At 48.6% G+C, this 24491-nt stretch overlaps 1 protein-coding gene across 1 annotated transcript in view; it reads right to left on the reverse strand.

Annotated features, from left to right (window-relative positions):
* LOC138295758 (N(4)-(Beta-N-acetylglucosaminyl)-L-asparaginase-like) overlaps positions 1-24491 on the reverse strand; it is a 307883-nt gene that overhangs the window by 170365 nt on the left and 113027 nt on the right. The gene's annotated exons all lie outside the window — the stretch shown is intronic.

Here is a 24491-nt window from a genome sequence, read left to right on the forward strand (position 1 = left end):
ACAGCTTTCAAAGCCTCCCAAACCGTCTCCACGGAAATACTACCATCGTCATTGAGGCTAATGTAGTCCACGATCGCACGTCGAAGCGCTGCTACTACCGTCTCGCTCTGCAGCAAGGAATCCCTAAAACGCCAAGTCGGTGTACCCACTCGACCAACTTCCATGGAAAGCTCTACGGTAACCAGAGCATGACCAGTCAAGGCCCTCGGTTCGATCGTCGCCTCCCTAACTTGGGGCAGAAACTCGTGTGAGGCCAGCAAGAGATCAAGCTGTGCGTAAGTCTTGGACGCTGCTGAATAAAAGGAATAATCTTGCAGCGTGGGGTGAAGCTTCCTCCATACATCCTCCAACCCACATTCAGCCAGCCACTGTCGTCCAGCCTCTGATAGCGCCCCTCCCTGCCCAAAGCGTTGGCCCGAGCGGTCAAGCTTGTTGTCCATTACTAGATTAAAATCTCCACCCACCAAGAAGGCGCTATCCGGTGAGCTAAGTGTCGAGGAAACTACCTGTCTCAAGAATGCCTCTTGTTGAACATGTGGAGCATAGAGGGAGGCAACGGTGAAGAAGAAGGGCCCCAATCTTACTCTACTAGCTAGGAACCTGCCTTGCACTTCATGTACCTTCCCCACCACTTCCCGAGGGAAGGACCTTGAGAGCAGTATTGCTACCCCAGCATGCTTCGAAGCTGCAGAGAACCAAAGTTGTCTAGGAAACCAGCGCGAGCGCATGCGGAAAGTGTCTTTGTGCAACAGGTGTGTCTTCTGCAATAAACAGATATGGCTCCCAGATTTCTCTAGGGCTGACAATATCGCAAGCCGCTTGGTCGGGTTTTTAAGCCCTCGGACATTCAGACTCAAGCACTTAACTGCCATACATCTCAGGGCAGAGTTTGCTGTGAGGGGGAAGGGATCTGTAGGGCGACCAAAGCCTGGGCCTAACACAATATCTCAGCCGCTCTAGGTCGCACGGCGCGCCCATTGTAGCCAATATACACCAGACTTGCAGGGAAGCAAACCAACATAAACTTATAACACACAACAAATGCTCAAAGTAACAAAGTCCTCTCCCACACATCCCCCAGAGGAAATGTCCCAACGAGGCCGTAGAACCACACCCTATCGTCCACCAGGTCCACTGACCTGCCGCCCGGACCTCGCTCGAAGGATCGTAGGCTCGCCCAAGATGTCCACCAATCGATCAACAGCTCCCGGCTTCCATCACCTAGGCACTTGTTCCAGCCGCCACACTGCTAACTGCCGCTTGACGTTCCGATATCTGCTCCTGCACAGTAGGACGCCGTCTATTTCTTCGTTTCTCCCTCCTCCGCCACTGCGGGCGTGGCCCGTCGTCCGCCCCCAGCATCAAGGCCGAGCCCTGAGTATCCTCCTCTAAACCCAGGATTCGGTTCGCCTCCGTCAACGATTTCACCTGACGAAGCTGCTCCTCCCAGCGAAAAACAAGGCGAAACGGGTGACCCCACGAGTACGACACCCAATGTTCACGCAGGTGCTCTGTGATAGGCTTAAACTCACGCCGTCGCTGTAAAGTCCGAACCGAGAGGTCCTGGAATAATTGGAGCTGATGACCTCTAAAGTGGACCTGCGGGAGGTTGCGCGTTCGCTGCAGGATGCTTTCTTTCAGCCCAAAGTTTTGGACGCAAGCCAAAATATCCGGCGGGTGGTCCCCGGCTCCACCAGAGCAACGCACCCGGTGCATTCTGTCTAGGATGATCTCCCGAGGCTCCTCCGGATCAAGGACAGAGCGGAACAACGCTGTCACAAAGCCACCAATGTCCTCCTTCTCGGCCCCAGTCGGTACCCCTCTAATGCGGATGTTATGTCTGCGGGACCGATTCTCCAGATCTCCCACCGCCATCTGGAGGAGGTCTTGCTGCTCCCGCAAGCTAATAACCTACTGCTGCAGGTCTGCCAGCTCCTCACCCCGGGCCGTTTCCCCATCTTCAACCTGTGCTATTTGTTCGCCCAGGGAGGTAAGCTCAACCCGTACCTCCTTCACCTCCTGCGATATGTCCTTGCAGAGCTCCTGTAAGTCGCTACGGAGGGAATCAAACAGGGAGGTAAGAAAAGCCTTTATAACAGGTGCCGCTTCATCCTCTGCCATCTCCCTCCGCATTTCAGGGCCTTTCGTGGACGGTGGTTCCTCATGTGCCTCACCCAGGACCAGACGTCCCCTCGTGAACATTTCCCTCACCGTCCGGTCTCTCTTTGCCTTAGAGGTCGCCATCACCGCTGACCTCAAACTGCGGAAGGACAGGTCAGCCAGTCGGGCCACTGCTCTTCACACCCGGGGATCAAGTACTCCTGGCCGCCCAATACCGCCAATGGCCATGTGGCCTCCTGCAGCAGTCCAGCCCCGCTTTGGCTAGGGCCTTCGCGGGCCGACCGCACCACCGATTAAAGGCCCAGGCCCATCAAGTGCCCGGCAGCACCTCTAGCACCTCGCCGTGCGCTCAGCCGTACCTCAGACACCTCTGTCCTCTTAGGCCCCTTAGAAATAGACCCAGCAAACAGGCACCGCCATCTCCAGGACCAACAGCTGGCGTTGCCCTGGTCTCCCGGTGGAGATTTCCTCCTCAGAGGCCCTGGACCCGAGAGCCGCCACTTCCGCGGCCGAGCTGCTGGGTCCCAGGCACGCGTCAGGACAGGGCGCGCCTTTCAGCCCTCGCGCCGGCCGCCGGTGTCAGCTCCAACGCACCTCACCTTGCGCGCGAGGATCCAGCCGCGAGCCCACTCGGCTCTGTGGGGCGCCCAGGGGTTCCCCCACATCGGGAACCACAGCCGGACCCCGCGGCCCCCCAGGCTGCGAGATCCGAGGCAGTTAAGAAGCCTGGGCGGCGGAGATCGGACCCGCGCGTCCGTTTAGTCCGCCATTTTGGCCACGCCCCTAACACTTTATTTAATATGGTTTACATTGGAGTGTGATTATTTAAATGTTATAAGTTTAGTATGAAATCCTTTGTCAGATTTTTATTTGCATGCAGTAGAAATAGTTTATGTTATTTCATGTGTATTGTTAGTGTTTGGAAACATAAAACAAAAAAGTAATTTGTTTTATGTTTGTAATAAATATTTTTATTAATTACATAGTTTTATAGAATAAAGACATGTAACACATTTTTCTAATTTTAGTTATGTTTTCAAAGAATATATTTAATTTTTTTTAAATATATATTCCACTTTAAAGTTTTATATAGATAAATCAAACATTTTTGATAGATTTTTATGACATAAATCATATTCAGAATTGCATGATGTTTTTTATTTTCTATTTTTCCACTATTTAATTTTTTAACATATCTTAAATTGTTTTACATACATATATTTGACATAATTGTAACATGTTTTTCCAGTATATATTACATAATTGTACATATTTTATACTATAACTTATATTTTACAATTCTGCAACAGTTTTTACATTTTTGGCACATTTTACAAGTCTAATAATTTATTTCATGTTTTAATACCTTTACTCACCATTTTAAAATATTTCCCATTGATATTTGTGGGGAGATAGTCTTTTTTTTTAGCTGCCCCTCTTTTACCACTACCTTCTATTTTGTAGTCTATGTGTGCCATTTTTAGTCTGTTTTCCTGGATCCAGGTTGCGGTAAGGTGCTGCTGTTTGTCTGAACAGGTAAGTTATTTTTAAAGGTTTTGTAAGGATTTTGAGGGTAGGGAGGATGTGTGTGTGTGGGGGTAGTTATGCTGTTGTTTGTGGGTTTTTTAATACATCAAACGCCTCCTTACGAGGCTGGAGGTCACAAGACGTCAGCCTCGCGGTGGTGGTGGGACCATCGTGGCTGTGGCGGTCGGACCACCAAATTACAAGTATGGCAGTCAGACCGCAATCCGGCTGCCGTCTCTGCCAGGATCCTAGATTCCGATGGGGTGACAGCGATCTTGGTTGCAATCAGCCAGGACAGCGCTGAACTCAGTGCCGCCCTGCTGATTGCAACCTTGCTCTGCACCAGCCTTTTCATGGCGGTTTCAGCACCATGAAAAGGCTGGCAGAGAACAAGTGCAGGGGGCCCCCCACTACCCATGCCTATGGCATGGGCAGTGAGGGGCCTCCCTGCCCAACACCATTGGAATGCGCACCGTCTGCTTTAAAGACAGTGAGCATTTCAAGGGTGCTGTACAGCCCCCTCTGTGCTACAATCTGGCTCCAACTGATGGCATAAGTCTACTATTGTTTGCCTATTGATACAGTATAAAACTGGATGACGTGGCGTTCCTCCATGGTCTGAAGGTCTGGCAGTGGACAGTAGACAGGAAGTTGTCGCATTCTCCCTCTCCCAGGGTGCCTGTGTGTGACAAGACATGATTTGTAACACTAGTCAGTGTGTCTACAGCACATACATGATGCATGCCAACAATGTCATGTGACAAAGCATTTCTGACTGGATAGACATCACACCCAGTACACATCACTGCTGGCAACTACACAAGGGTCAAATGTGAGCCCCATGGTCATCAACTCATGTCCACAACATGGATTCGGGTGACACCCAACTATCTGCTACACAATTGCGCCTCGAAATGTGACTGTATTTTCCGACCGCCAAAAATACCTTTGGCGGGGGTGGATCATGCACCGCTGTCATGTGCCATCTGTGCCCTGCACTACACTACACTGGTGGTTGTGTAGTCTGACCTACACAACAAGATAGATTTAGGATGTTTTGATGATATGAAACTTATATTGTTGTTGTGATACATTTTACAGGTTCATAAACATCCTTTCAAACCCCAAAATGGTGAATGCCTGACCTATTCCACTGGCCTTTAGGAAACACCCATGTCCGCCAGCGGAAGTCATCCACGCGGTAGTCGGTTCCAACCATGGCGGACACAGCCATAGGCTAACATTGTTCCTGCTGTGGTCGCAGCCCAATGGCTCTGTCCTTTGGCGGTGATGACCGCGTATGTGGCACATGTGTACGCCGCATTATGCAAAATCAATCACTTGACTTCTGATACTGCTGCTAGCAACACCTCCACCACTTCAGCTGCAGTGTGCCTCCTCTGGGAGCAATCATGACACATCCAGAAGGTGAAAAGACCCCTGCCTTCTCTCCAGAGGAGCTGGAGAGGCTTGCGAGTGAAGTTCTTCCCCTGTATGGACAGCTCTATGGCTCACCAGAGGAGCAGATAAAAACCTAATTGACACTATTGACTCTGTTCAACACCATCCTTTCCCTCCTCACAGGCTACATTGTGCCCCTGTGTGCCAGTTAGACTTCCTGTGCGCCTGTTGCAGTTTGTGTGGTATCAATGGGATATACATGGTGCAGGTATTGGTGACCAGTACTATATGTTGTGTTCATTCACATGTGTTGTGCGATGTGCTTTTGCAGTCCTAGACCCTCTTTGTGTTGGATGCACGTAACTAGGCAAGGAGACATTACTGCCATCCAATGACATTTCTTTGTTTATGATGGTTGTACATGTTAGACAACATGTATGTGCATGACAGCATGAGCTGTGTATGCATCTTGTCTGAGTAATTTGAGGATGTTGTAAGCAATGTGTATTGTGCCACAGATCTTTCACCCCAGATCTGGCATTGACAAACTGTTGTATGGAGGGCATGTCATGACTCACTATGCCATTTAGTTTGCCACACAAGCCACATTGCTGATGGCCACATGATGTACTGTCATGCATTGAAGTGATAGAAATGTGATTGTCATGTAGGTCCTGTACGCTCCACCTGCAGAGACCAGGGCCTGCTAAATATATCTCCCAGTATGAGACATACTTCAGGCTGTGGGAGAGTCACTGTGGCTATGCAAATGTGGCACTGTGTCCACTCCCTGTAGACTTGCAGATCCTGTCATGTGTCCAATATAAGGCTCTAGTGGTAAAACCTACCCTGAATGTATCAGTCCATTAATTAGATTAGGAATGGGTACTGAGGTAAATCTGAGAAGCTGTCCATATGTGCATTTTGCATCATTATTAATGTGTGTCTTTGACTCATGACCGGTCCCTTACTCCCACAGCTCTGTTGTCACCTTCACAGAAGTCATATTAGTCCTGTACAGGCTTATTGCACAAATGACAGACCCACAGTGCAGACAGTGTGTAGATTTCTGGAAGGCCAGGGCGTGCCTCAGTAGCTTGGTTACATAGCAGAAATTGTACAATGCATACCTTTGTTTGTTGGATACCATCTCTGTAGTTTAGAAACATATGTACAAAGGAGTGTTCTGTGCTACAGGTACATACCACAGAAACCCACCCTGAAGGGGCATGAGTCTGCAATTGGTAGGCCACATGTCCACACATGCACAAGGAAGACACTTTCCGTACCCACCATGCCACCAGCCCTTTCACTGTCACTCAAGTGTAAGGGCGATGTCTGTACTATGGTAGTTGGATGTAGGGACTGTATGAAGTGAGTCAATCTTCCAGAGTGTAAATTTGTTGGTCCAGTCAGACCCAAGGAGTGTACCCTTCTGAAGCCACATTGGTGTGAAGTGTTTCACCGTGGCCTTTGTCACAGTACATGTTGTTGGAGCATGGCCTACCTGATGTCAGTAGGCTTGCTTAGTCATTGTAGGCCATGAGCAGAGTAGTGGGTTAGTCTGCAGATGAATCCAAAAGTGTGGAGTCATTCCCTGTACTTATTGGTATGTGTGCTTTACACTTGTAGTATGTTGACAAATTTACCATTTTTGTGCTTGGTTTTTCTGATGTGTGTTACACACACTTTGGAGAACAACTTGTGTTTGTAATCGCTTGATTTGTCTCTTACATCCACATAGGTAACCTCCCATCAGAAGAAGGGTAATTGGAGAGCCATCGCCCGTGAGGTGCAGACTCTGTGAGTCCACAGCCGGCGGATCGCCCACTGTCACAAGAGGTGGGAGGTCCTGAGACACTGTGCCCAGATGATTGCAAAGGTCCAGCCGGGGCTGTCCTCCCAGCATGAGCGGGGTGCACATCAGACCATGACTGCCTAATGGCCTGCATTCTAGTGGTGGCATACCCGGACCTTGATGGGCACTTGATGGGAGCACAGCAGCCACAAGGGGGTAAGTAGAGGGCATATTCCTGCCTGTCATATAGCCAAGTTGTTGTGTTAGGTTCTGACATCTCCACTTGACAATTGGGGATGCGCCATGTGTGACACACTAGATGAGTAACTGTTAGTGTAGATATGTAATATGGTGCAAACTGATGTGCCTTGCCTATTATCCCAGGTACCTACGACACAACTGGGTACAATCCACAAAAGATTTACTCTCCAGGGACAACACTTGGCTGCGTTCCATGATCAATCAAGTAACGTTTGTTGATGTAGTGGGTGTAAATTCTACGCAATAGACCACTACTCCTCAGTGTTACAGCCCAAAGAAAAAGAAGTGATGGTTCATGGCCATGTGCCTGCTCAAGTGAGTAATTTGGCATCTGCCCCCTGAGGCCACTTGTCTTCAGTGTGTGACGAATACTGGTGCCTCACTACTGTCTGTCATGTGAAGGTGGCCATCATACATGTGACAAAGCATACATTGTTCTTTGGGTGTTGCTACAGATAAAAACTTTCAGTGGTAAGTGAGGAATGTCCATTGACATGCTTTATGTGCCATGACGGGTGCCAGCATTCCTTGCGCCTATATGTTAGCATGTGTCCCTTTGTCTTTTGACAAAATATGCACAGTGCTGTTTCATGTATGGCCTATCTTTGTTCACGGGATGATTTCTGTATTCCCTCACATATATGTGACGGTCAACCTGTGTTTGGAATAGGACATATGCAATGGGGCTACATCTCATTTGGTGCAGCAGACATGAGTGTGTCACCATTGACTGTTGGCTCACACATACCCTCATCCGTCATTGCATGCCATTTGGAATGTACAACTGCAGTAACAATCCGGGACATGAGAGGTAGGACTTGAGTTTTTACACATAATGTGCATTTCCATGCCATTGATGCAGCATCATGTGGAAATGTCCACCTCACATGTGTGATGGGGAAGGTTCGGTACCTGACTGTTGGCATGCATCATGGAGTTACTTGCAGTTATGTTGGAATCACATGTGGTTGGGTACAACCATTAATCCACAGACATCTGGGTTTGCAGGACCAAAATGGAGATAGTGATGTAGCTTCCCACTGGGGAACATGTTTAGTGCCTTCTACAAGTACTTGCAAATCTCGGGGCCTCTCCAACAAACGAACGACTGATGGCTTCTTCTAATGCAATCAGAGTTTGCCATTGTCAGGGGTGTCAGACAGTAGTGGAGATTTCACTGGGGCTTGCATATTCATTTAGTTGTGTATTTTACAGACACATCTCCTTGACAATTTGCACTTTTTGTCAACAGTGCAGATTTCCATGCCAAATGAGTAGTATTTCTGAGCAACATCAGTACTACCTCCGTTACTCCATTAGGACAAATTACATATGGCGAAGTGGCATTGTTGATATGTTTCCAGTGTAACATGAGCGTTCCCATGTCACCTTCTTCAGGCTACAATAGTTCCGTCAGCAACATGCCAGGATTTTTGAGCATCATTTCTTATTGTTGTGTTATTGTGTATGTGACAAATAGATGGTTGCATCACCTTTTGTATGATCTGTAGGAATGAACTTGTCATTGGCCTACTATTATATAACAACAGGTGACTGAGGTATGGTCCATGAGGCAAAGCCTTGAAGGCGTTGTGGTCAGAGGCGTAGCTTGGTCAGCAAGATCCGGGGGAGATGGGAAGGAAGGCTTCAAATTTCCCAGCAATCACGCTAGCACATAACGATAAAATACATTATACTACAAGCAGGGCACATGAGAGGGGCTTAAGGGGCAGTAAAAAGGGAGGGGAACACAGAATGGTAGGAGTATTAAGTGAGAGAAACTCAATATTTTGTAAAATAACCAACATTTTTCAGGACTTTCAAAACAGATATGGCAGAGAGTGTATGTGTTTTTGTAAGTGTGTGCACACAAAAAACCCATGTGAAATCCGACAGGCAACTCACCATATCTAACTAAAAGCACCTGTACCCAACTTTTAATCAGAAAATACATTTATTAGATAGTGTAACCCCAAATACCCCCCTGAAGCTATGCCCCTGTTTGCTGTCTCCTCCTTGTTCAATGATTACTGTGATTGCACAACTTCAGCCATGCAATTGTAGTTGTCTGAGATCCTGATTTTCCTGTGGGCAACTGGTGACAGTTCAGATGGCATGCATGTATAAGGCATGGTACATGTAGGAGGCACTTTGATGTAGTTTGTTGCTGAGGCCTACTTGATGTCATGGTAATGTTTGCTAATTACAGCTGTTGTTCAAGTGCGATCAGGAACATGTGGTGACCTTTTCCTCTTTGTCTTTGCAGCATCAGCCCAAGCAAGCGAGGGAGACAAGGTACAACCAAGTGGGGAAGTATCTGGCCACGGTACCTGACATCACTGACACAGAGGGGCCTAGTGGCCCGGAGGGTGAGGGAAGTGCTGCAGAGGAGTCAGGATCAATGTTGTCATCATCGGATTCTACCTCAAGTGGCCACTCTCCAGTGGTGGTGGACCCATCAGGACCTGCTCCTGTACCATCTTTGTCTGCCACCCCCAACTCTACCACCACCCTCCCTGTTTCTCCCCACCCAGTTGGCCGGGCCCGCACACCCTGGGTGCCTCCTTTCTTGCAGTTTCCTCAGCCCCAGCCCCTGCTACTCCTGCTGCCCTGAGTGAGGAGGCTATTGACCTCCTGCAGATTATCTCTGTGGGGCAGACTGCCATTGTGAATGCCATCCAGGGATTGGCCAGCCAACTTCAGTAGACCAATACTTTCCTGGAAGGCATTCATAGTGCCATGTCTGTCCCAAAGAGTTTTTCAGGCTTTGGACTCCTCACTGATGGAAGTGAGTCACCACCCACATTTCTACACCCCCCTCCACCTCCCTTTTCCCAATCCAAATCCCCTATTCCTCTACCTGTCCCAAGCACACATACACATCCGCACACACTCACCTCAAACACACAAGCAGCACCCATTGACACAAACACCACAAGACACACCGGCATACAGGCACTCAACATTCACCAGCAAACACCACATCAGCCACCATTTCACCAGACACCGCCACCACCCCCACTAACCCACACACCACATTGAGCATAACCACAGACATCACCACAACAGCCAGTGACAGTTCGGCCACACCCACCATATACCCAGACAACAGCTCACAACCCAGGGACTCGCATACCTCAGACACCACACCTGCAGACACCAACACAACACTCACAGACACATCCACCACATCAGCCATACTGACAGACACATCCACCATACCCACAGACACCACACCAACACACAGAGACATATCCACCAAATCAGCCATACCCACAGACACCACCGGTCTATATTCAAGCCACGATCAACAGCTGAGTTTGGTGATCCAGTTGGTCTTCAATCTGCAAAGAGCCCGGACTCAAATTTCCACCTCCTGGATGTTCTACAGCCACTCCAATGGCGTAAAACTTAATTTTGGCCAAGTCGTTGGTCTTGTGTTGAGTGATGAAGTGGGATGCGAGTGGATAGTTTCCGTGTCCATTCTTGATGCCACGCATGTGCCCCTGCATTCTCTCGTTCAATGGTCTTATTGTTCTTCCTACATGATCCCTGAGGTGCCTGCCTGCCCACTTGATGACCCTTCCTGTGGAGGTTCCCTGGCAATGATTGGAGTCAGGTGCGAGCACAGTAATGTGCATGGTATATATGGACTGGCCAATTGCCTTTGTTTTAAGTCATATGGATAGAATAAACCCAAGCTGTTGTTTTTTGGGTACACATTTGTCCTGCAATTACTTTTCTACCTTTATGTTGCTCCTGAGTAACTTGTGCTGCATGCCTACAGTTGTGTGTGTTTCATCCTGGTTGCTGATCCATTTGCTGTTGTTTGCAATATCTCATTTTGTGGGCAGTGCTGGTGTCACCCAAGACAAAGGTAGATGTTGACTGTATGGCTATGTGGATGTTAATCCAATTGGGGTGTCATTGCATTGTGTTATGTTTGGTATGGTACATATTCCATCTGTGTTATCCAATGTCAGCATGTATGGTGTTAGACATGTCCCCCTTATATGGATTGTAGGTTCAGCTCATATGTGGAAGCTTGAGTTTTGTTTGTTCACACATTGAGGGTGTTCAATTGTGCCAACTTCCTTTGCATTTGACTGTGCATGTGTCCATTTTGATGTGTGTACCTTGCAGCTACTTTGTCTAGATGTATGGCCCATTCTGTTGCTGTTGAATGTGCTTTCTTGACATGCACTTACACATTAAGCAGATTGGCATGCCACTTGACTCTATTATGGTTAGTCCTGGAGATACATGAAGGGCCCGTTCCTTTGCAAATGTTGTTTTAGGGGCATGTGCAAAGTGTATTGTACCCCAGGGCAGCATCTTTCCCTGGGTACTTCTGATGCCCCATCCCCATTGTGAAGGTATTGTTTGCACTGTGAGCTTTGGATATTTGTCTCTCAAACTATTGTGCATCCCACTGACCTTCTAGTGTGGGTGATGTGTGGGTCCATTACAGGGCTGTTTCATGGGAGGGGTGTTTATGTTAAATGAAACATCCATACATAGATGTCTGCAATCTGACGGCAGTCCGTGGCATGTGATCAATGTGTGGGTGTCGTTTGAATTATATGTGATGCTTCTGTGGTGTTGCTGCTGTGTGACACTAAGTTCTGTACACTTCACTGTCCCTGTGCCTGAGATGGGCAGAGGTGTGTTTTCGTGGAGTGTGCAGCGCAGTGCAATGCCAGAGTTTGAGAACAACTTAGACTACACACAGTGTACAGAGCAGCATGTGAGCCATTCTCCCAAGCTCGTGGTTTGGCTGCTTCACTCAGGATGTGACGTGACTTATTTCTGGGAATACTGTGCACAGTGACAACTGGATCAACTGTTTGATGGTCAGAATGATTGTCTCCAAAAATATATTTAAAAAACCAAGTAACTGAGAAAGTAGTTTTCTAACTTAGCGAATGAGATCAAGCCAATAATACTCAACAAGCATTTGCAATGCAATAGGTCTCGCATTGGATTGAGTTAAAGCTATTGGTGTTGTAAATTGATAACTGGACTTTTCTTGCCACTTTAATTGGTGAACCCTGCCTCATAATTTGGCCTTTCCCTGCCACACAACTCCAGTGACCCTGTATATAACTAAAGCACTTCCATTTACCTTCTGCCTCTATCTGTAGCAAAAAATGAAATGCAGCTCTCTCTCGATGTGTGAACAGTAACCCAAGAGTGTAGTGAAACATAATTATGTACAATGGCTTTCCCTAAAGCACATATTTGTATTTAATAAGACACATGTCCAGGGGTTTGCACAGATCACAAATAGGTGTACAGTACCTCAAGAGTGTATGCAGTAACACAAATGTGTGCATCATGTTGTACAGTAAAATAAAATATTTACTGCGGTCTGCTAAGAAGCCACATGAGCGTTTCTAGAAATAAAACTGTGCACAAAGGTCTGCATGGTGACACGTGGGTGGGAAGTACCATAAGCACAAATTCAGCAGTCTGCACAATCAGACAAGTGTATGCAGTAACAGGGTGCACTGTGGTCTGCACAGTAACAAATGTGTTTGTGTTACACTATATGAAGACGTATGTCACAAAATTGTTTACAGAAGAGAACGGTTTGTATTCAATAACATAAGGGTTTTCAGTGGTTTGCACTATAATACAAAGCTGAGCACATTCCACAGCTAGGTATTGTGGTCTGCATAGCGATACAAGGGGCTGTACAATAGCAATTATGTTTAGTCACCTTCGTCGTAGCACAAGCGTGCACAGTGCTCTGAACAGTTAGCACACGTATGTGTATAGTAACATCTGGACAACAAAGTGGTCTTCATATGAAAATAGTTTGTGTTCAGTAACAGAGGTATGTACAGTAATAAAAGTGTGTGCACAAAATAACACAAGTGTGGACAGTGGTGCAAGGGTGTACTATTACACAATTATGTGCACTTGTTTTCACAGTAACACAAATGTGTGTGCAATTACACAATACATACAGTGAAACAAGTGCCCCTACAGTCACAAGTGCGTTTAGAGGTCTGCACAGAGCATGTGTGCAGATTAACACATTTGTTTAGGATAGGGCAATAATGATGGATGAATGGGTGCATGAATAAATGGTAACACAAACGTGTAGTCGTCTGAAGGGAAACACAAATGCAGTAAGACAAGCATGCAAGGGGGTTGCACGGGAATATATATATGCGTATTGTAACTCTCACAGGAGGACACATTTGTGTCCAATAATTGTGCTAGTGGTTTGCAGAGCAACAACTGTGCAATGATGTACAGTGACCTATACATTAATACAAGCTGGTGTACTATAACACAAGTGTGAACAGTGACCTCCATAGTAGCATGACGTAATACATTTGACTTTTACGATCCTAGTGACGCATCATGGGAAGTGCCACGTTCACTGATGGGGAGCACTACATTTCGGGCAGGTGTGTAAAGATCCTGCCTGCAGTGTGACAAATATCTTTAGCACCCTCTGCCATAAACCCCAATAATAAAGTGCCATGTGCCTGTCAACTGGGCTCACAGAGACTTGTAACATTTCTAATGAAAAGGCCATTACTAGTAAATGTGAGGTTTTTTGGCGGCACTGGCTTTGTGGTAATATATACCTCCATTTCGGATCTACAGCATCCATCGTAGGATCACATTAAAAGTGTAGGCAAGCCTGAGATAGTATTTATTTATTGCATATACAGATTTTGTGGTGGGACACAAGGTTAACAGTTAACACCTAGATGTTACTAACATTAGTGGTTAGATGTTATTAATTAACATTAATGGTTAAACATCTCATCCGCCCACGGGCTGGGGCAGCGTCCTATCTTTAAAAATAGTGCACAGGTGCTTTACATTCGCCCCTACTCTGAACTGTACGCTGAATGCGAGGGGAGTATTCTACACTCTCAGTTTCTGCACTATAAGGTGAAACACTCGCCTTTCATGCAGTATATGGAGATGCGGCCTGCCCCGACCGTGTTTGCAACATGAGGTCGAAAAGCGCTTGGGCGCTCGACCTAAAAATCCAGAGTGCGCTCCAGTGTAGACAGCAGCACTGCAGGAGAGAGACATGGTACGCTACACCAGAGAGAAAGGGGGTGAGGCAGAACTGTAGGGAAGACCTCTGAATTTCACGAGACCACACTACTACATGCGAGAGACCCACAATACTGAAAGAAACAGCCTTGTATCGGAGACAGTATCACATTTTAAGAGACCCCAGGACTGCTTGGAAAACACTCATTCAGCACTGGATGAGAGACACATCCACTACTGCGTGAGAGATTCAAACATTGCATGGGACAGATGGTGAAAGTGCGTGGGAGGTAAGTAACAACTCAGAAAGAGAACATGGAAAGGATCCCCAGAATGCAAGACTGAAACAGCACTGAAGACGAGGGTGGGGGTGCTGCAGGAGGAATAAACAGCAGTGCAAAAGAGAGAGGGAGGCCAAAGCACTGCACAACAGGAATCACTGCAAAGAGAAACTTGGCATCCCGAGTACTGCAGGAGAACGCGCGCTGCAGAAGAGAGGCGTTACTGCAGAAGAGAAAGCTTGCACTATATGAGGGAATAAATTTTCCGGAGAGACATATGAGTATTGCGTAAATTCCGGCAGTGCACGAGACAGGAAACGCTATGAGAGAGAGTGCGCTGCACAAGGGGGTCCCAGTACTGCAGACGGGAGAGGGCACTGTTTGATGAGAGACGTTTGTAGAAGAGAAACAGCCCTGTGGGAGAGAGAACTACGCTTGCTGCTTCGCTCTCGAGTCCCCTTCTGCTTGCCGACGTGCCAGGCGGTAGGACCGAGAACATCTTTAACCCACTGCAGTGATGCCCTGACACTCACAAGCAGATGCATGGGTGCCTCTGGCCTCAGCCCCTTGGACCAGATAATGGACGGTGATGTGCAGCACAGTCTAATGGGTGAGTGTCCCCCTCATCTGGTACATCCGTATGCTAGTGCCGAAACTCTGGTGCACACATCATAGTTAGCTTAACAGGCTGGCCGAAGAGAAGTCTCTTGGCACTATAAATGTAAGCATATATTTTTTTCAATTGTATACCATACAAGTTATCGATTTCGGAAAGATGGAAGGATAAGTGGAGCCAGTGAGGTTCAGTAATGTGCACTCAGATGGGGTTGCCTGATGCCAGTTTGGTGCCCCTATGTGCCTCAAACCATCTAATGCTCTTTCTCTGGGGGACAGTAGTGCGAGCCGATTCAAAGCGCCATGGCCGCCATGAGCACGAAAGAGAGACACTAAAGAAAAAAGTAGTTCAATCACAATAAAACATATCTGCAATTGTGCAATAATCAATGTAACAGGGTCAGTATGCAAGGTGTAACAAAACTGCCCTAAGGCGGGACTAACATAAAGCATTTACCAATGACATCAAGGGATTTTTGAAAGGCAAGCCCACAAACAAATGACAGTGATGGGCGTGAGGTGGTCGTGGTTAAAAGGCCCAGAATACTTACAACAGGTCAAAAAGTGCTTGTGTGCTTGACCAAAAAATTAGAAACTGGTTGAAATGGTTGATACCAAAAGAATGTCTGTCCAGATCAAATCATTGGCTGTCGAGAAGTGAGCTAGCAACTTAAAAACATTTTAGTGCAACTTAAAACATACTTTAGTAAAAACAGTTTTGGGAAGAACCAAGAAAGCAAAACAATGTTTGAACCGTGTGAAGGGTAGTAATGAAGTAATAGGGAGTTTTTATATCCCATTACTTGAAATGCATTCAAGATTTATTTTATTTGTAATAGAACTTATGTGATTTATTCAGCACGCAGATAAATCTTTGAGGTTGTGCATTGATCTAAGAGCATTTAATGCCAACATTATTGTGGATTGTCATCCGCTGCCAAATATGTTTTTATAACCAATTTTATTTCTTTTGGAAGTAAAACTAGACAGTGAGCACATAGCAGTTCAATCAGTTGAAGCAGATAAATACAGTTGACAACAACTCCCCCAACCCCACAAAACCAAAATCGTTCCGCTCAGAGGGGCAACCCATGATAAGCCCGCTATTTCCCCCAGATTTTCTCATATTTCCGAGGGCAACCACGTGCCTCATATATCCGCTTTCCTTGTTGAGAGCACCTGTCAACCTCAGCTCGCCATTTAGACATGGATGGTGCCACAGGGCTTCTCCATAATTGGCCAATGTCTCTTTTGGCAACCAGACATGCAACCCCCACAAAGGGTCTATCTGCTGTTGGCTCCCCAACTCCTTAGAGAAGCCCCAGCAGTGCCACCTTAACAGTCAACTCTATCGGACACCCCAGAACCCTGGAAAAATCCCTCTCCACCGCCTCCCAAAAGGGACGTATCCTCAGACCACATGCAGATGGTGGGCCTTCAGATGACCACATCTCAGACAGCCAGGAGGCATCGCCAGACCTATGCCTTGTAGGCGCAATGGGGACAAATATGTCATATGGAAGTAACTGATCTGTACCATCCGTAGGCATGCGGATAAAGACAGTTCTCTAGCTGCAAGGTACGCTTCCTTCCAGTCGTCTTCACCCAGCTCTCCTACACAGGTCGTACACTGTCTCACAGCTGGACAACAAGCGATAAATTTGAGTAATGACTCCCTTCCCCAGGTGGCTTATAAGAAGTTTAGCCTCAAGAGAGCTATGATCCAGAGGAAACAAGTCAGGTTGGCCTTTAAGGGTGGTGCAGCTGGAGTAAGTGAAAGAACTGAGTACTGGCCAGGGCATATTGGTCCATCAACTGCTGGAAAGACATCAGGTGATCACCATCATACATGTTCCCCAGGTAGGTAATTCTAATATTGTCCCACTGCCTAAAGCCCCCCAGGTGGAACACCTGTCGCAACCACTTGTCCTGCCATAAGCAAGTCAGCTTAGTAAGGCGCCGGTCCCACCGTGTCAGTCGGAGGGCCGCCCTCCAACACTGCACCACCACTCGCATGCAGTCAGGGGTGGCCTGTGGGATCAGACCACCATACAGCAGACCCAATAGGCTACCGAATCCCAGGTGGAGGAGCCCCAGACGATAAGCCGGGTGGTCCCACCCACCAGTGAACCATTCGTTGACCGGTACCAAGTGGGCAGCCAGATAATATATGTAGATGTCTGGTACCCCCTATCCACCTTCGTAGGGAGATTTCCTTGTGGACCAAAAAGCCACTCTATGTCGCCCTCCTGCCCATATAAAGGAGATGAGTTTGGAGGTGAGGGACCGGAAACAGGTACGAAGTACTGAATATGGGAAGTTTGTCAGGACATACAAATAGCGAGGGAGACACATCACTTTGAAGAGGGCATTGCAGGCTAGTGGGTTCAGCGGTAGGCAATGCCAGTGGGTCAGGTCCCCAATCAGGGCCTGGGATAGGGGCTGAAAGTTTAGTTGCCAAATCAGATCTTGGAGCGGGACCCACAATCAAGAATTACACCTGGAGTCAGCAAGAAAAGATGGGAAAATTGCCACAGTACCTCTCTACAGAAGAGATTCCATAGGAGAGCCCTAGCTACCATATTTGCAGTGGTGCTCCTTTGAGCTAGATACCCATCGGGCCAGAGGTTTTACCGGACTGAACGCTGGAGATGGTGCCCTCCACCTCCTCCTCTGTCAGAGGTAGTTCTAGTTCTTTAGCCAAAGAGGCTGGAATGGAGGGCAGTGGACTATCCCCCAGGATGGGGTTCTCTTGTTTCTCTGGGGGTTGGGGACCTGTGCATAAAGATCTTTGTAAGAGGAGGCAAAAGTGTGGGTGATCACCTGCAGCTCCTCCTGCATAGAACCAGCCCGGTCCCTGATGAGCGGCACCACCCATAGCAGCTTCCCGGTCTTGTCACCCAGCTCGTACACCCTCTGCGTCGAGGCCTGCCAGAACTGTCTAGCTTCCGCAAGGGACACCTGCTGAAACTCCACGTGTAGGAGTGCCAGCTGTGTCCGCAGCTCTCCCCGTCTGAACCCAACTCTCCAGGTCCACTATCCTGCTCTATAACCTAGTTATCTGTTGGGCTTGCCAGGCTTCTCGCTGTCTGACATAACCTTTGAAGATTCCCTTCAGGGAGGGTTTGCCAGCCGCTCAGAGGACCATTGCCGGACTCATTGACCCAGAGTTCTCCCTGAAATAATTTTTTAGTTCTTGGTCTAAGAAGTCAACACATTCACGCCAGAAGACCGTACCGCGGTCAAAAGACCGCAGCGGTCATTCTGGGTTTCCCACTGGGCTGGCGGGCGACCGCCAAAAGGCCGCCCGCCAGCCCAGTGGGAAACACCCTTCCACGATGAAGCCGGCTCCGAATGGAGCCGGCAGAGTGGAAGGGGTGCGACGGGTGCAGTAGCACCCGTCGCGAATTTCAGTGTCTGCTAAGCAGACACTGAAATTCAAAGTGGGGCCCTCTTACGGGGGCCCCTGCAGTGTCCATGTCATTGGCATGGGCACTGCAGGGGCCCCCAGGGGCCCCACGACACCCCATACCGCCATCCTGTTCCTGGCGGCCGAAACCGCCAGGAACAGGATGGCGGTATGGGGGTCGAAATCCCCATGGTCCCATGGGCAGCGGAAAGTCGGCGGTACACCGCCGACTTTCCGTTTCTGGCCGCGAGGAGCACCGCCAGCCTGTTGGCGGTGCTCCCGCGGACCCCGACCCTGGCGGTTTTTACCGCCAGGGTCGGAATGACCCCCTCAGTGTCCTTAAAGTACCATGCGCTGAAGCGCCACATCGGGTGCTGGGTTTGTGAGGGGGTGCCCCAACTCATCAGGATGGGAGCATGATCAGAGATACCACGGGTGAGAATTTGGACTGAAATCAAGGACAGGAGGTCTACTGTCGGGAGCCATAGCAGGTCTATCCCCACCTCTGTAGGATGGGCTCCGGATTGGTGGGTGAACGCTCTCAATTGTAGGTGCCAAGAATGCCACACATCACATAGGCCTAGGGAGTCCGCCGATGCCGACAAGCATGTCGATCCGGACCGCCGGCCAGGGTGAGGGTAGGTGGAAGTGTCTTGGATAGGGTCTGGGACCGCATTGAAGTCACCCACTGTGATCGTAGTACCCTGTGGGAGGGTCAACAGTACGGTCAGCCCTGTCAGAGTGGGCTGTAGCAGCTGCAGAGGGACATAACAGGAGACCAGCTTGACCTGCCTGCCAGCCAGATGGCCCTCTATGCCAACGTACCTCCCCTGGGGGTCAGCATGGATCTTGGCCACCGACTTGGGCAAAGATTTATGTAGCATGAGAGCTACCTCCTTGAGCCTCTGAAAAATCCAGCATGGTACACCCTGTCACAGCCAAAACGACCTCGAAAAGTACACTGGGTACCCACCAGGTGGGTCTCCAGCAGGAGAACAACACCAGGGCGATACCTCGTGATATATCACAGGACAGCTGATCTCTTAATGCGGTCTAGCAGACTGTTGACATTCCAAGAGAGTATCATGGGCATGGTATTAGATTATGTGTAAGTGTTGGGCATAGCCAAGCTCCTTCGTGAGACTGAAGCCACTTAGCGTGTGGGCTGCCACAGGCAGACAGGCTCAACATGTTGGCACTCACTGTGAACGCAACTAACCTAGAAAATAAGCGGTTAACACAAACATAGCAACACAACACAACTCCCCATGAGCCCCACAACACCCTTCACTCCATACTTCTACTCCTGAAGCATCTGTCACCCCTTCCCAATACATCTTGCAATACCCAGCAAGCTAGAACAACTCAGTTTTGGGGTCCTCACGGCTAAATGATACCTTAGATAAGAATGTGTTGCCTGACAGCAGCAATTAAGCAGCAAAAAGCATTTCCTGTCACCCAGGCCATGAAAGCCGACCCAGGCCCAGCGGTCCCGGCGGCTGCCGTCACCAGGCCATCCTCTCTTGGCCCAGCTCACAGTGTCTGTGGTCAGCCTGAGGCAACCAACATCTGTTCTGTTGAGCCAAATAGGGCGGAAGTGGCCACCAAGGCAGCATCCAGGCCTGTCTCTGTCCACACCGCATGCAACGGCGATGCCTCTGGACATCCATTCCACTCCCCACCATCAGCTAGCAACTTCTGGGAGCAGGAGTGCTTCTACCGTGATTGGGCCGGCAAGAAGGTCCCCCAGGGTCTCCAGAACCTCTCTCCAGCCCCTCTTTGGGCTCCAGGGTCCGCAAGGTGTGTTTTTTTGCTGCCCATTCCCACGCCTGCTCCGAAGTCTAAAAAAAAATGTGTTAGATTGAAAGATTACTTTCAGGTGGGTCGGGAAGAGCAGCAAGTATTGGAGGGTCAGTGCGTGCAGTTTCTGTTTAACTGCCTCTAAGGATATGCGCTTTTGCTGCACTGTCCTAGAGTAATATGAAAAGATCGAGATTCTAGAGTTCTAGAGGCAGATATCCAGTTGGGCCCTGGCTTTATGTAAGATTGCATCACGGACCCTAAAGTTCAGGATCTTCGGGATCACTGGGCAGGCTGGAGCGCCTACAGATGGCTGAGGTACCAGGTAGTGGTGTGCCAGTCCTATAATGAATGTGGGGGATAGATTCTCTGCAGGCATCCAGGTGCCAAACCGCCTTGCAAGGTCCACGGCTACATCAGGGTCATCCAAAATCCTCTGGTAGGTCCACCAGGTGCAAATTGCTGCACTGCACCCAGTTCTCCGCATCTTCCGCTCGTTGGTGCAGTACAGCCACCGAAGACGTAAGTTTCGAAACCTGTTTTTTGAGGGTGGCCAGTTCATCTTCTGTTGTAGAAATGCCCTTCTCCACCACTGTGACCCTCCCAGTCACCCCCGCAAGTCCTGCTGGATCAGTGAGAGGCCTATTCGGAGTTCACCAACCTTGTGTTCCACAGACTCCCTTGCGCCCTGGATCACCTTAAAGATGGCATTGAGGTCCGGTTGAGGTGAGTAGGGCCCCCGGGGAACCAGACACTCTAGGGGTGTCATCTGCAGTGGGGGTGGGAATCGTGCATTTATCCATCTTCGTCTGGGCCTGCGTGGGCGGTTTTGCCCCGGTCCAACCCATGGCGAAGTGGCTCCATCTCCCTAGGCCATAGGAGCGGAGGATAACAGGCCCAAACAGCGTCAATCAAATGCCAGAAGCAACCAGCACCAATGTGGAGTCAGCCCAGGGGACCATCACCAGCCGTCCGATCCTCAACTCAGGTGCACTCCAAGCGGCCTACCATAACACTGGAGTGTCTGGCTGGGGGGGATGGCCACCAGGACGCACACCCCACTTTTCTCAAGGCCCAGGCCTCCAGGATGCTTCGATCCCTTCATGCTGGAAAGAAAGTTCACCCTCGCAGCAGGTCCCGGTGGGGTATAGGGCCCGGCTGGCCACCGCCCAACAGGCACTTCAAGTACGAGCTGAGGGGGGACATGACTTCCGGGTGACCAGTCCAGTCTGGCCCCAGTCTGTCCCCCTAAGTCCACATCAGAACCCTGGGCCGATGCCAGGGGGTCTCTTGCACGCCATTTTGGGGCCAGCCTCTTGGTCGCCTCCTCCAGCCGACCACGCTTCTCTGATCGGAGGGGCTGCTAGTCTGTCTGTAGCCTAGATGTCCTCCTCCGCCAGCCCCATCAGCCACGGGTGGTGAGAGGTGGGGGGCACGGGGGCCAGCTGACAACCCCTATTGGGGGGGCACATTATGATGCTGCTCTGGCCCAGCCCCTGCTGTGCCGTAGGCCCCGTCTGGTCAACCCTCCTCACCTTCGCTCCGCCGTTGTGGTCTTCTTCTGTTGCCACTTGGCAGGCCCCAGTGCCACCGGAACAGGGCCTGGGGCCACCTAGCCTGAGGCATGGGGTCAGCCGCCACGCACCCCAACGGGGTGCCCCAGCTCCAAGAAGTGCTGCCGGCCCAGGCCTGTCTCATGTGGCACCTGCAATCTTGGGGTCAGGCAGGCACCGCAGATAGGCACGCTGCGCCGGTTCAGCAGCCCACGACGATCGGGTCCGCTGCCTCCCCTCGCCACAACAAGCAGTTCATCGGCCCCGGAGTTCACTGAGGCCACTCTGTCAGGCAGGATTCCGGCGGATTGTCGGAGGGCCAAGTAGCCTGTCTAAAACGCTGCCGCCATGTTGGCGTACATGGCCACGCCCCGCTGACAAATATTAATGAGGTTGTGAGTATGTTGGGGGTGCCAGTGTGTTTTCTACACTTGATCTCAGGTTGGCATACCACCAAATTGAGCTTACTAGGGAATCTAAGAGTTACCAGCATTTATCACCTACAGGGTTGGTTACAGTTCAAAAGGATGCCATTTGGCCTTGCATGAACGGCATCTGTATTTCAAAGAACTATGTTTTATATTTTTGGTGGTTTGGAAGCATTCGTCAAATGCTTTTAGGATGACATCCTCATTTTCTCCGGGAACATTCGGAACACTTGAGGAAAGTGAGAGCGGAATCGAAGAAACCTGGTCTGACCCTTAAAAGTAGTACGTGTAAACTTTTCTAAGAAACAGTGGAGTATTTGGGTCATACCTTTCCTAAGAAAGAGTGTTACCAAAAAAGTCTCTGACTGATACTATTATGTAGGTACCAGTGCCTGACAATAGGGAGAAAATATTGTAATTCTCAGGGTTGTGTGAATACTACATCAAGTTTATCAAGGGCTTTGCCACCAAGATGGAGCTGTTAAGAGAACTAGCTAGGAAGAAAACAGAATTTGTTTGGACAGAGAGACAACAGCAGGCATTTGATCAAATTAAAATGGAGATGGTGGAAGCACCCACATTGAAACCTTTCTATGTGATAAAAACTGTATCATTACTGTGAATGCGAGTCTGTATGGAGTGAGAAGTGTCTTGTCACAGCATAGTGGCAAAGAAGAGTGGAATGTAGCTTTCGCTTCCCATACCCTCAGTGATACTGAGAGATGCTATGCTGTCATAGAAAAGAAATTGCTTCATGTGTATGGGCAGTCAAACACTTCTGGAATTACGTTTGTGGATCTCGGTTTACACTAAAGACAGATCACAAGCCCTTAGTGGGAATTTTGTCCTCTGGAGGAGGGTACAATACTACAGCCAGAATTGCACTCTTAATGTCCAGGTTACAGGAATACAATTTTAATGTGGAATATGTTCCGGGTAAGAAAAATGTCATGGTGGTCTGTTTGTGCCTTGCACTATGAATGGATATGAAAGTAGAACAGATGAGACTGAAGTGAGAGCTAGTGTAGCGGATGTGGTGTCAGGAAAATGTGATGGTATCAAATGTGGAAGGGTGCCACTGAAGGGGATCAGCTATTGGGAAAGGTTGTGGAACATGTCAGAGAAGGTTGGCCTATTTTTAAAGAGATTTCAGCTGAATTGTTTCCATATTGGAAGATTTCAGATTATTTGGAGGTTGAGAGGGACATGGTATTTAAGAAAGGAAAGTGTATACCTCCTGCCACCTTAAGAGATCACATATTGCCTGTGGCACCACAAGGGACATTAGGGTATGTTATCTATGAAGAGATTGGTAAGGACAGTGTTTTGGTGGCCGTGTCTTGAAAGGGTAATAAACAGAGTGGTCACAGAGTGTGATATATGTGCCAATAGCGAGAAAATGTTAATGGTGACACCCACAACTATGGTTCCTGTGAAATGCCCGGAGTTTCTGTGGCAAAAGGGTGGATTTGACATTTCTGGCCCCTTCCATTTCTTGCCACAAGATTGTAAGTTTGCCATGGTTGTGGTGGACTACCATTCTAAATGGACAGAAGTGACGATTGTGCCACAGGTCACCACTGGATGTGTAATTGAGTTTTCAAAGGTACTGTTTGTCAGAAACGGATATCCAGAAGTTCTTGTTACAGATAATGTAGTGCAGCTAACATCTGTTGAAATGGAGAGTTTCCTTAAGTTTTCTAATATTTGCCATGCCACCACCGCTTTATATGAGTCTCAAGGAAATGGTCAGGTAGAGCGATTCAACCGTGTGTTGAAAGAGGATATATTGTGGGCCCGTGGTTTTGGAGCAGGATGGAAGGACAAACTCAGGGAGAACTTATGGTTGTATCGCATTACACCTCACACCACTACTAAGGTTAGTCCTTTTAAATTACTCAAAAGGAGGGGCCTGCTTCCAAACTGTGTCCATGGTGGTTTAAAAGGAGGAAACGTTGATAATTAAGGCAAAGTAGAGGTGGCAATAAGAGTGAAGGCAACACAGGACAAGTTTAAATGTGCCTGTGATGCTAAATGGAAAGTCAAGGTACCTGATTTTGTGGTAGTTGATTGGGTCAGGATTCGCAAACCTGGAGTGTCAGCCAAGGGGGTTTCCAAGTGTGGTAAGCCTGTACATGTGGTTAGAGTCAATCATAACAGTGTAGTCAGCCTGGGATTACTTCCCAACTTTACATTTACAGCTGATGTATTTCGGGTCAATGTCTTATTTCATTTTTTTAAGCTTTAAAATAACATTACAAATAATAT

This window comes from Pleurodeles waltl, chromosome 5 (assembly GCF_031143425.1).
Source record: "Pleurodeles waltl isolate 20211129_DDA chromosome 5, aPleWal1.hap1.20221129, whole genome shotgun sequence".
In the NCBI taxonomy this organism is placed as follows: domain Eukaryota; kingdom Metazoa; phylum Chordata; class Amphibia; order Caudata; family Salamandridae; genus Pleurodeles; species Pleurodeles waltl.